This window comes from Sciurus carolinensis, chromosome 1 (assembly GCF_902686445.1).
Source record: "Sciurus carolinensis chromosome 1, mSciCar1.2, whole genome shotgun sequence".
In the NCBI taxonomy this organism is placed as follows: domain Eukaryota; kingdom Metazoa; phylum Chordata; class Mammalia; order Rodentia; family Sciuridae; genus Sciurus; species Sciurus carolinensis.
In genome coordinates this window covers 56,148,055-56,162,100 of record NC_062213.1, presented here as the reverse complement: position 1 = coordinate 56,162,100, position 14,046 = coordinate 56,148,055, and the positions used below count along the sequence as shown (strand labels likewise).

Here is a 14,046-nt window from a genome sequence, read left to right as displayed (position 1 = left end):
TAAACTGTAGAATAAAAGCAATTGTTCTAGGCCTATGATAATGGACCTGAGCAGGGAGATTCGGAAGACAGCTTTGACAAATGAGCTATCTGGGACTTAAAACCACCCTCCCCCGCCTCAACCCAGGCTGTGATCAGAAGTAGGTGACACAGAGGCAGGAGGAGAGGAGAGGGGTGCCGAAGTGGCCCCGTCTAACTCACCAACGCTGGGGCCTTACGGAGAGCATTTTCTGGGAAAGTTGATAACCTGAGCTGCAGAGGCCATGGCAGCGACAAGAGGGGGAGGAAGAGGATGCCTTCAGCTGGAACATTAATGATAGATACATAATGTCATGATGACGATGGAGGTTACAGGCACCGGAGGCACTAAGAAAAAAGAAAAACAGTAAGTCGTTTTATCTTTACAGTGGTTCCTACAAAGGGGTCAGCAGGTCTTGGCAGAAACTAGCAGTTAATTACCTCCGCGTGTCTCTAAGTCAGCTCATGCCTCTAGTAAGAGTGCTGTGGCCCCTATGCAAGGGAACCCTGAGCTCACTGTGCCTGCTGGGAAAGACCAGGGATGTTGAGTGGGGGATGGGAGCTGCCCGAGGGGGAGAGAGCAGAAGCTACATCAGGCGCCACATCCAACTGCCCCCCCCACCCTGCACCTCCCACCCACAGGCACCGCACACTTACCCCCAACTGCTCCTGACTGGGGAGCTTTGACTCAGTGAAATGGATCCAAGACTGCACTGTCCCTGTTTTAAAGAAGGAGAGCAGTATGTGGAAGGTAACCAGAATGGAAACTACACTGACCAGAATGTGACCCCATTCTTAACTTTAGGCCTAAACCTCCCGAGCCACAAGACAAGGAGCCATGTTTAAGATTTTGAAAACATATGAATCTTTTAAAACCTTTTCCTAACTCTGTGTCACCTCATCTAGTTGATGCTATAGATTATAAGAAATATAAATACACATGATTATAACGTCCAAAAAAAGTTGGAGGTCAGGGGCTCAACGACCCCTTCATAAAAATGACTCCTAAATCTAGCTCCCTCCTTATTTTTTGGACTCTTGTTTCCAATTACTTACTGGACACTTCCGCCTGGCCGTCCAATAACTTGGAAACTATTTTCTTACAGATGTAGGTCTGGTGTAATCTTTTCTGCTTTAGAAGTTATTGCAATAAGACTAACAGGCTGGAATTCACAAACACATCTATTCCACTTCAACGCAGAGGTGTAGACTGGATGATTTTTAAGGATGTTTAAAGGATTTAGAATCCAGGTAGCATTACAGACCTATTGAAGGATGCATGTGCCATGATCCTACACATCAGCAATTCTGAATCAGTAGTTGGGCTACAGGGTAACAAGACAGCAGGAGCTCATGATAAGGATTAACCATAGTTTTCATTACAGTTAAGGCTATTTCTGAATTCAGCTCCAGAGTTTTCCCTTAGGAATACGATGTAAGAAAAATTTGGCATTGAGTGCATGCCTGCCCATTCTGGCCCTTTGCCCTGAGGGTGGAAACCTGCCCACTCAGAACCCTTTCCAAAAGTACTCCTGTCCACATAGACTTTCCTCAAACTCACAGAAAGTAGAACCTGAAAGGAACAGTAGAGATTCTCTGGTTCATCCCCTTTCTGTGAACAGCAAGACGTGGAAATTTAAAAAGGAGCTGTGCCAAGGGTAACAGGAATCCAGTGGCAGAGAGAGGGACAAGGAGAAGCAAGATCATCTGCAGTGTTTCTTTCTCTTTTCTAAAGTACACTGTGAGGAAGAAAAATCTACACCCCTCCCAGGGATGTGCACACTTCATCAGGGTTCAGCACACCCAGCTCACCCTGCAATCAGGGTGAATCATTAGAGGTGAGCAGTTGTGCACCTGCTAGCCACCATGAGGCTCCATATTCCAGAAGACATTCCTTTCAACACCACAGAGGTCTGACATTTATACAAAGCTTCATTGTCTCTCGAATTCCTTTCAGTATTAACACCTTCATAGCTGCAGAAGAAACAAGCTGAAGAAACTACACTGTACTACTGCACAGTGTGCAGGTCATAACTGGATTCGTTGTGTAAGTTGGGCCTGCTTCTTACATATGCAGTAATCTTTGCTATTTCTCCCCAAGAAAATCAAGGCTCATAAGAAATTCTCATTTCCTTTTGTAGTTGTTCCCGGTATGTTGTGGCCAATTTTAGTGATTGCTCAACTACAAATCTGAGCAGAAGGAGGGACTAAAGGTGTGGAGTGAGGTCATGGACATGGCGTGGGCCCCACAGATGTCTGTGTTTACTCATGTTGGTGACTGTCAAACCATTTCCCTGGGGCAGCCTAATTTGATTGCAAGAGAGCATGCCTGATCCCAAGTATTACTTCTTTAGCATGATCTTAGTCCCTTCTTGCCTCTGCATCCTTTCTTCTTTCAAGATTGGAAATAGTTTCTGTATTTCCATTTACTTTTCCCTCTATCTTCCTCACTTATGTTCCCCATTTGTGTTAGCAAGGTGAATGCAAAAGAAACTATATTCAGGAGACATACTTCACCTAACATGTTTTAGGTGTACAATATTGACCCTGAGATCAGCCTATGATGGGAATTCCTTTCTTTGTGCTAGGTATCTAGAAGCCTTTGGAGAATCTGGCACAGTATAAATTGAAAAATATTTGCATAAATTGAATGTGATACAGATTACCATGTTACTTAAGTGCTAACAAGGATTAAGATTGTGATTCTTGATACAATTCTTAACATTATTCACTGGGTGTTCCAGGGTCCCTAATAAGGGAGCTACAGAATTTTTTCCAGAAAGGATTCATCTACCAAAATGGCTTTAAGAATCTTGACTGTTTCGCAGTCTATTCTACTATACCTTCATGTTGGTTTTAATATAAAATCTGCCCCAAACTTGTAGTCAATGGATGCTTCAAGGAGACGCACCATGCCTACCCTGTGACTCTCAGTAGACTCTCAGGAGCCCCTATAATACCACTGCATAGTCCAACTTAAGAAATCAAACTTAACCCTAAGGGACCCATTAAAAGAGCCATGCTCTTTGAAGGTCAGGGTCTTTCAATTTTATCCCAAGGCTTTTTTTTTTATTAATTATAAAATCTGGCAAATGTTTCTGTTGAATAAGAAACAGTTGCATTACAACTGCAATAAGAATTACAACTGTTGAATAAGAATAAGTTGCATTACAACTCGAGGTGCTATCTGGTCTCTGTGCTACGTTTTGTAAACTGATTTTGTCCACAGCCTTGCTCAACAAATATACCAGAAACTGTGGTATAAATACACAAGGAAATATTACTCAGCCATAAAGAAGAATAAAATTCTGGCATTTGCAGGTAAATGGATGGAGTTGGAGAATATCATGCTAAGTGAAATAAGCCAAGCCCAAAACACCAAAGTTCGAATGTTTTCCCTGATAAGTGGATGATGATACATAACAGGAGTTGGGGGAGGGGGTAATGAAAGAATGGAAGAACAATGGATTGTCTGGAGAGAAATGAGAGGTGGGGAAGGGGCAAGGGGGAAGGAAAAATAATGGAATGAGACAAACATCATTACCCTATGTACATATATGATTACACAACTGGTGTGATTCTACTTTGTGTACAACCAGAGAAATGAAAAGTTGTACCCCAACTTTGTTGTATCAAAATAAATAAATAAAATAAAATAAACAAAAAAATTAAAAAAAGAATAGATCAGACCCTGTTAATTCAAAGACTTCCCTGACCACAACTGAATGGATCCAACCCAAACTGATTCAATGAGAAACTCTCCTGGGAATTTAGAACTGGGATCAGGGCTTACCTAGTATTGGTCCAAGAAGTGAGAGGTAACACAGAACCTCTCAGCCTGGAACAGTCTTTTTATGCCATGAACACCCTGAAGCAGAGCAAGCCCACCTAGAAAGAAAAAGAGGAGAATTAAGCAAAATCAGTTTAAAATAAAAAGAAAGCAACAATAAATAAGTTATTACTAAAATATTTTTCTTATGTGTCAGTTAAAAATAAATATAAAAATAAAATAAAATATTTTTCTGACCAAAATAGTATTAAGTTGAAATGGATAAGAACAAAATTATACTGAAAAGTATCAGCTATTTAGATATTAAACAGCATGCTTCTACATGACTCATAGGAAAAAGAAAAAAAAATCATGAGAGAAATTTTTAAAGATTTTTAAATGAAATCCAATTGCATGGATTGCATCTAAAACAGTACTAAGAGGAAATTTACAGCATTAAATGCTTATATTAGAAAAAGAGAAAAGTCTGATTAATTCTCTAACCTTCTACCTTAAGAAATAGAAAGGAGGAGCAAATAAATCCAAATTATAAAGAACAGAGACAATAGGGTAACAGCAGAAACCAGTGAAATAGAAAAAGTAAAAACAGCAGAGAATATTAATAAAATCAATGGTTCACTTAAAAATAATTTTATTGTTGCATTATGATTATATATAGAGGTGGGATTCCCACTGCATATTTAAACATACACTTGATATACCAATACAATTTGGCCAATGTCATTCCCCAGTATTTCCCTGGCCCTCCCTTCACCCTTCCTGGGTCCTTTTCCTACTCTACTCAGCTCCCTTTGATATTAAGGAGTTAACCCCCTCCCCCACAACACACAGACCTTTCTCTTCCTTTAAAAGCTCATTTTTTAAATGTTCAATAAAACTTGAAAAACTTATATGAGATTAAACTGAGAAAATAAGGGAGATGACACAAATCACCAATGCCAGGAATAAAAATGTGAGCAGATCCTACACACATTAAAAGGATAATAATGGAATATGAACATGAAGTCTATAATTTTCACAACTTACATGAAATGGACAAAGTCTTTAAAAGACACAAACTATCACTGCTTACTAAAGAAAAAGTTAATCTGAAAAGCTCAAAACCTATTAAAGCAATTGAATTAATAATTTTAAATTTTAAAAAGTAAGACTCTAGGTCTAGATGATTCCACTAGTAAATTCTACCAAATACCTAAGAAAGAAATTATACCTACTATATATAAACTCTTTCAGAAAATAAAAGAGGACATAATATTTCACAATCCATTTTATGAGTTTGGAATTACATTAACACCATTACTAGAGAGACATTACACAAATTAAAACAACAATGATACACCACAACATCCCTACTAGAATGTTGCAATACAAAATTCTGGCAGGGCTACGAAACAACAGGAACTCTTGCTCATAGTTGGTGAGAATACAGGATGGTACAGCCACTTGGGAAGTCAATATTCTCACAAACATCCATAACAAAACACTAGCAAACCAAATTCAGTAATACTAAGAAACATAATTCATCATGACCAGGTAGGATTTCTATTAAGAATACAAGGTTGTTTTGACATTTGAAAGTGAGTCAATATAATTCAATATTACTAACAAACTAAAACAGAAAATACAGTCATCCTGATAGATATGGAAAAATAATTATTGAGATTTAACACCAATTCATGATAAAAAAAGAAAATCAAAAGAAACTATGACTAGAAAGGAACTTCCTCAGCCTGATTTAAAAAAAAAAATCTAGAGCTAGATTCATATTTAATGATAAAAGACTAAATTCTTTCCCCTAAAGATTTAGAGCAAAGCAAGGATTTTGGTCTTATGACTTACATTCAATGTTGTACTGTGGGTTCTGGCCCTTGCAACAAGATAAGAAAAAAATTAAACACTTGTGTAATACAGTCAGTAAAATTCTCTCTTTGCATATGACATGATTATATTTGTTTAGAATCCTAAGGAATAGAAAAAGTTACCAATTAAACAATAAAAGCACTCATAAGTGCATGATTTAAGATAATAAGATATAAAGTCAATATTAAAAATCAATTGCGGGCTGGGGAGATAGCTCAGTCAGTAGAGTGCTTGCATTGCAAGCACAAATCCCTGGGTTTGATCCCCAGCACCGCCAAAAAAAAAAAAAAAAAATCAATTGCATTTTTATAGACTAGCAAAATATAATTAACATGACCCAAGGAACAAAGAATTGATAAAGTGGACTTTATCAAAATTAAAAACTTCAGCTCTGAGAAATACACTGTCAAAAGAATGAGAAAAAAAAAAAAAAAAAAAAAAAAAAACTGGCCTTGGTGGCACATGCCTATAATCCCAGTGACTCGGGAGGCTGAGGCAGGAGAAGATCAAGTTCAAAGCCAGCCTCAATAAAAGTGAGGCACTAGGCAATTCAGTGAGAGCCTGTCTCTAAATAAAATAGAAAATAGTGCTGGGGATGTGGCTCAGTAGTTGAGTGCCCCTGAGTTCAATTCCCCATGCCCCATACCGGAAAAAAAAAAAAAAAAAAAAAAAAAGAATGAGAAAACAAGCCACAGACTAAAAGAAAATATTTATAAAACAAATATCTGACAAAAGACCTTAAATAAAAAAGAATTCTTAAAGCTCAAAAATAAGAAAGCAAGTAACCTTCTTTAAAAATAGGTAAAATACCTAAATGAGAACATCACCAATGAAGGTTAGCAAAAGGTGAATAAGCATATAAAAAATGCTCAACATCATATGTCATTAGAGAATTGCATATTCAAACAATGATACACCACTATACCCTATTAAAATTGCCAATACCAAATTCTGTCAAGGATGTGGAGCAATGGGAACTCTTATTAATTGTTAATGGGAATGCAAGATGGTACAGCTTTAATCTACATGTTCCCCTGCATGGACAGGACCAAAAGCAGCGAGGCCAACTAACCCTCATTGGTGGTTGGCCTGGAACCACCAAAACTGTGAGCTGAAATAAACCTTTTCTCTTTATAAGTTGATTATCTCAGATATTTGCCAGAGTAATGGAACACCAGCAATGTAAAATTCTCAGGTTCCCTGGTTACTGTTATCACTCTGATATGGGATGTTGGAAGCAGTGATGGCTATGCATGCATGGGAACAGGGAATGGACAGGAAATCTTTGTATTTTCTGCTCATTTTGCTGTGAGTCTAAAAATGTGCTAATAAATAAAGTCTTTTTAAAATCCGAAAAGTGAACAACTCAAGAGGTTGAGGCAAGAGAATCTCAAGTTTGAGACCAGCTCAGCAAGGCAAGACCCTATCTCAAAATAAAATGTAAAAAGGATGGGGAATGTAACTCAGTGGTAAGTTACCCTGGATTCAATGTCCACTACTAAAAAAAAAAAAAAATCAGTCAAACAAAAACTATTAAAAACTGAAAAATCTGATGTTACTACTTATAATAGAATAAAGATATAAGAAATATTTAGGGATAGACCAACAAAATAAGTACAATATTTATATTTTGAAAACTATAAAACATTTCTAAGAGAAAGCCAAGAGCTGAATAAATTAATATGTACTGTTCATGTATTGAATAATCAATATAGAAGTATAAATTCACCCCCCACTGATATATAGGTTCAGATTAATTATTCTAGTTAAAATTTCAGCAAGTTTTTGGTAGAAATTGAAGAGTAGATTCTAAAATTTATATGGGATTGGAAAGGACCTAAAATGGCCAAAGTAAATTTGAAAAAATAAGAACAAAGTTAGGAGTCTTATAATACTTGATTTCAAGATTTACTATTATCACTAAAATTCGGAATGAACAAGGAAATATCACAACAGACACGACTGAAATACAAAACATAATTAGAAGCTATTTTGAAAATCTATACTCCAACAAAATAGAAAATCTCGAAGACATCAACAGGTTTTTAGAGACATATGAATTGCCTAAACTGAACGAGGAGGACATACACAATTTAAATAGACCAATTTCAAGTAATGAAATAGAAGCCTACCAACAAAGAAAAGTCCAGGACAGATGGGTTCTCAGCAGAGTTCTACAAAACCTTTAAAGAAGAGCTCATTCCAATACTTCTCAAAGTATTCCATAAAATAGAAGAGGAGGGAACCCTCCCAAACTCATTCTATGAAGCCAATATCACCCTGATACCTAAACCAGACAGAGACACATCGAGGAAAGAAAATTTCAGACCAATATCCTTAATGAACATCAACGCAAAAATTCTAAACAAAATTTTAGCAAATCGCATACAAAAACATATTAAAAAGATAGTGCACCATGATCAAGTGGGTTTCATCCCAGGGATGGAAGGTTGGTTCAACATCAGGAAATCAAAAACTGTAATTCACCATATCAATAGACTTAAAGTCAAGAATCACATGATTATTTCAATAGATGCAGAAAAAGCATTTGATAAAATACAGCACCCCTTCATGCTCAAAACACTAGAAAAAATAGGGATAGTGGGAACATTCCTTAACATTGTAAAGGCCATCTATGCTAAGCCCATGGCTAATATCATTCTAAATGGTGAAAAACTGAAAGCATTCCCTCTAAAAACTGGAACAAGGCAGGGATGCCCTCTTTCACCACTTCTTTTCAATATCGTCCTTGAAACTCTAGCCAGAGCAATTAGACAGACCAAAGAAATTAAAAGGATACGAATAGGAAAAGAAGAACTCAAACTATCCCTATTTGCTGATGATATGATTATATACTTAGAGGAACCAGGAAATTCCACCAGAAAACTTTTAGATCTCATAAGTGAATTCAGTAAAGTAGCGGGATATAAGATCAATGCACATAAATCTAAGGCATTTTTATACATAAGTGATGAATCTTCAGAAAGAGAAATTAGGAAAACTACCCCATTCACAATAGCATCGAAAAAAATAAAATACTTGGGAATCAATCTCACAAAAGAGGTGAAAGACCTCTACAATGAGAACTACAGAACACTAAAGAAAGAAATTAAAGAAAACCTCAGAAGATGGAAAGATCTCCCATGTTCTTGGATAGGAAGAATTAATATTGTCAAAATGGCCATACTACCAAAAGTGCTGTACAGATTCAATGCAATTCCAATTAAAATCCCAATGATGTACCTTACAGAAATAGAGCAAGAAATTATGAAATTCATCTGGAAGAATAAAAAACCCAGAATAGCTAAAGCAATCCTTGGCAGAAAGAGTGAAGCAGGGGGTATCGCAATACCAGATCTTCAACTCTACTACAAAGCAATAGTAACAAAAACGGCATGGTATTGGTACCAAAATAGAAAGGTGGATCAATGGTACAGAATAGAGGACACGGACACAAACCCAAATAAATACAATTTTCTCATACTAGACAAAGGGGCCAAAAATATGCAATGGAGAAAAGATAGCCTCTTCAACAAATGGTGCTGGGAAAACTGGAAATCCATATGCAACAGAATGAAATTAAACCCATATCTCTCACCATGCACAAAACTAAACTCAAAATGGATTAAGGGCCTCAGAATCAGACCAGAGACCTTGCATCTTATAGAAGAAAAAGTAGGTCCAGAGCTTCAACATGTCGGCTTAGGATCAGACTTCCTCAACAGGACTCCCATAGCACAAGAAATAAAAGCAAGAATCAATAACTGGGATAGATTCAAACTAAAAAGCTTTCTCTCAGCAAAGGAAACTATCAGCAATGCAAAGAAAGAGTCTACAGAGTGGGAGAAAATCTTTGCCAATCATACTTCAGATAGAGCACTAATCTCCAGAATCTATAAAGAACTCAAAAAACTCTACACCAAGAATGCAAATAATCCAATCGACAAATGGGCTAAGGAAATGAATAGACACTTCACAGAAGAAGATCTACAAGCAATCAACAAACATATGGAAAAATGTTCAACATCTCTAGTAATAAGAGAAATGCAAATCAAAACCACCCTAAGATTCCATCTCACCCCAATTAGAATGGCGATTATCAAGAATACAAGCAACAACAGGTGTTGGTGAGGATGTGGGGAGAAAGGTACACTCATACATTGCTGGTGGGGCTGCAAATTAGTGCAGCCACTCTGGAAAGCAGTGTGGAGACTCCTTAGAAAACTTGGAATGGAACCACCATTTGACCCAGCTATCCCACTCCTTGGCCTATACCCAAAGGACTTAAAATCAGCATATTACAGAGATACAGCCACATCAATGTTCATAGCTGCTCAATTCACCATAGCCAGATTGTGGAACCAACCTAGATGTCCTTCAATTGATGAATGGATGAAGAAACTGTGGTATATATATACAATGGAGTATTACTCAGTCATAAAGAATGATAAAATTATGGCATTTGCAGGCAAATGGATGAAATTGGAGAATATCATGCTAAGTGAGATAAGCCAATCTCAAAAAACCAAAGGACGAATGATATTGCTAATAAGTGGATGATGACACATAATGGGGGGTGGGAGGGGTTAGTGTTAGGGTTAGAGTTAGGGTTAGGGAGGGGGGCAAGAATGGAGGAAGGAGGGACTGTATAGAGGGAAAAGAGGGGTGGGAGGGGTGGGGGAAGGGAAAAAATAACAGAATGAATCAAACAACATTACCCTATGTAAATTTATGATTACACAAATGGTATGCCTTTACTCCATGTACAGAGAAACAACATGTATCCCATTTGTTTACAATAAAAAAAAAAAGATTTACTATTTACTACAGTAATCAAGACAGTGTGCTGCTGGTGTAAGGGAAGACTTATAGATGTTTGGAATAGAAAATCCAGAAACATAGGGCTGGGGAGATAGCTCAGTTGGTAGAGTGCTTGCCTTGCAAGCACAAGGCCCTGGGTTCAATACCCAGCACTGCAAAAAAAAAAAAAAAAAAGAAAATCCAGAAACAGACCTACACGTGTATGGTTAATTAACTATTGACAAAGATGTTAAGCCATTCAATGGGCACAAACAGACTTCTCAGTAAATGGTGCTGGAACAACTACATACACGTATGGAGAAAAGAATAAATCTCAATCCACAACTCCTGCCATACACACACAAAGAAATTGATGCAAAATGGGTCATAAACCCAAATGCAAACTCTAAAACTATGAAATATCTACAGAAAACCTTTGTGCCCTTGGGATAAACAAATATTTCTGAGACCAAAAAAAGCATTAACTACAAAAAGTTGATAAAATTTTCTCCAATAAAATTTAAGACCTTTGTTTTTCCAAAGATGCAATTAAGAAAATGAAATGGCAAGTCAGACCAGAAGGAAATATTTGCAATGCCTGCATCAAACAAAGAACTAGCTGTGTGAATAAAGGTCAGTAAATTGTGCCTTATTTTCTTTGTCTGTAAAATGGGAATAGTAATAATACTTGTCTTATAGGGTTGTGTGAGGATTAAGTGAAATAAAGGATAAAAATCAAGCACAAAGTAACATTCCTTTCTAATCACAAAGCTGCAAACCCATTCAACAGAACAGTATTCAGAGTAAGCAAAGAATGCTCCCAGCAAATCTGAAATGCCCACAAGGCAAAAAGGGTGCCCTTTGTTTCCAAAAGGTTTTCTACAAGCACAGTCAGGGAAAAGCCCTACTTTCTTCCCTGTTGACCGAGTTCCCTGCAACAGTTCATTTCTGAATCTGGAGAACTGCTGTGTCCTAAAGGGAATTGGTATCTCAGAAAAGACTGAGTTGGGAAGGTTTGATTGTTTCCTCTGCCATCTGAGATGAAAGTAGTTAGGCAAGGTTGGCAGAGAATTGACTTTTAAGCAGATATCAAACTGTATCTTATTCTTTATGCCTTGTCCTAAGTGGAACTATTTTCTCGTAAATGTGTATAATTTGTAACTAGCAATTACCTAATTTTAATTGCTGATTTCTATCAGTTTAGTCAGGTGCCTAGAAAGGCCACCCTCCTTATCTTCAATTCTTCACTTTCCAGTTCAATCTTCACTCACTGCACTCCTGTTTTCCTTGTTACCCAGCATGCCTTTGCCCTCACTACAAACACAACCCCCAGGGATGCAGTTCTGAAAGTGTGGCTTAGAAGAGGCCAGGGACCAGGGGCTAAGGACAGATCCTTTCAGTGCATCTGCAAAGAGAAAAAATGGCTTAGAGGAATTCCAGATTACGAACCAAAAAGAAAAATATAAGAACAACTTTGAAAAATTATCATTAACATCTTCTGAGAATCATTATTAAAAATTACATTTGTGAAACAGGAGTACCTAATTTATAAAGGGGGGGAGGTATCCTCCAAAGAGCAAAAGAAGGTGATTTTTGACCATTTCACCATATATAAAGATGACCAGGAGACTGGTTGTCTTTGGGAAAGGGAAAGGGAGAAGGGAGATGGGAGAGGAGGGCTGCTGTCTTTCTAGACGAATCTCATAGAACTTGTTGACTTTTTAAAGATGAGGATGTACAGCTTGATAAAAATAAAAGATTAGCATGCTTTCAAAATGAAGGTCCAAACCTTTCAATTGTATTTTACAAGTTAATTTCTTAATGCTCTATTTTCTGCAGGAACAGAAACCCCAGCCTTGCTCCTGGAGTGTTTCTTGGTTTGTCATAATCTTTGTTTCATTCTAGGGTTCTTTGTTTCTAGTAAAAGATGACACATTGTAAAATGAAGATAAGAACAAGGATAATATACATCTGGAGTCTTTTCCTTACTATATCTGAAAATTTCCAAATGTACTTGAAATAGAAAGTATAGAATAAAATATAGGAATAAATCCAAAGATGTCAGTAATCATAATAAATAAGAATAGGTTACAAATTTCACTAGATAAGGGCAGAGATTCTGAGCTTGAATTAAAACCAAAACAAAACAAACAAATGATTGTAATGATACCACACCAGCACCCTGTCATGGAATATTTACCCTAGTTTCCTCTGTCAGGGATTCTGCTATTCCACCTCCATCCCCATCACCCCAGGACCCTTCCAGTGAAACTTCCATTCTTCAAGTTCAGCTTCGAGGTGGCCTTCTCTGAGAAGCTTCCTGGCTGAGTTAGTTATCATCTGCATTCCTATAGCCCACCCCTTGTTAGTGCCACATCTTCAGGAATCACCTTGATCTCAGTCCCCTCCAGTAGGAACCTGCCACAAACTCCTTGCAGGGGAGTCACCCAATGTGCCAATCACAGGTCACTTGTGATGGTGGATGCTCAGCACCCCTTCCACGTCGGTCACAACAGACAGAACTATGGAACCATCAGTTGAGGAGATTAAATTCATAGGTGGCCTAAAAAGTGAGCTAGAATAAAAACTTTGCCCAACGGAGATGAACCGGTTATTTTAGACTATAGTATCCTCTCATTGGGAGCTTCAGACTGGATATTTGTTATCAAAGGAAGAAACAGAAAGACACAAGAGAGAAGACAACCTTCAGATCTCCCAAGGTATCAGTGGCAGCCACGAGGAAGCAGCCACAGTGAGTGAGATGGAGAGAGAAAATACACAGAGCTGAGAGAGGAGCAGAAGTGGGGGAACAGAGAGGAGCTGAGCCACCCCAGCAGGTGTTGCTAAGTGATGAGCGGTTATGGAAGCTCCTGGGATCCTGGGCCTCCTTCCCAATTAAATCAGTTTCCCAGAGGCCTATCACTGGCACTGTTTCTGGTTTCTTGTGATTGCTCCTATCTTTATGTGATATGTTTGAGTGGCACTTACTTACTTCTCGCTACCAAGAAAACCTGACACAACCTCTCCCATCATTTACCAGCCTGCATTTGTCTCTGCTTGTCCACCACCCTTCTGGACTGGAAGCTCCCTGAAGGTTCTGTTTTCTGTTATTTTGTATGCCAAGTATCAGATAGCAGGAATTAATCTTTACCGCCTAAGTAAGTAAAAGTATGCATAATTAATCAAAAGTCTTATAATGTGTCTATGACTGAAGAGCAGGAATCAACTTCTGTTAACTCCCCAGAGCCAAGTACACAAGAACTCGTGAAAAACACTTACCGCTTGTTGATGAGCCTCCAAAATATGTGGAAGGTTCCGGAAGCTGATATCTATGCTGCGATCTAAATCTCCCTGCTCACTTATGTACCTCTACACATAATTAAAGGTTAAAGAAGTGTTGTGTGGGCTTTTATAGAAATCAAAAGAACATACAATTCTTCTGAAAGCTTGCTGATTACTCTTAGCACATTGTGTTTTAATTTTGATCTCTGGAAAATATCAGGAACAAGAAAAGAACTTCCACCCCCACCCCACCAACCCCTGGCTCCATAGGAAAAACAGTATTGAAATAATACAAAC

The 14,046-nt window shown here is 37.7% G+C and overlaps 1 long non-coding RNA gene across 1 annotated transcript; it reads right to left on the bottom strand.

Annotated features, from left to right (window-relative positions):
• Window positions 1–229: 229 nt before the first annotated feature.
• On the bottom strand, window positions 230–13,846 carry LOC124978799 (uncharacterized). Its single transcript, XR_007107556.1, has 4 exons — window positions 13,747–13,846; window positions 3,811–3,905; window positions 675–736; window positions 230–365 (listed from the first exon to the last, which is right to left on the bottom strand). It is a non-coding gene; the product is annotated as an uncharacterized LOC124978799 (long non-coding RNA).
• Window positions 13,847–14,046: the final 200 nt, after the last annotated feature.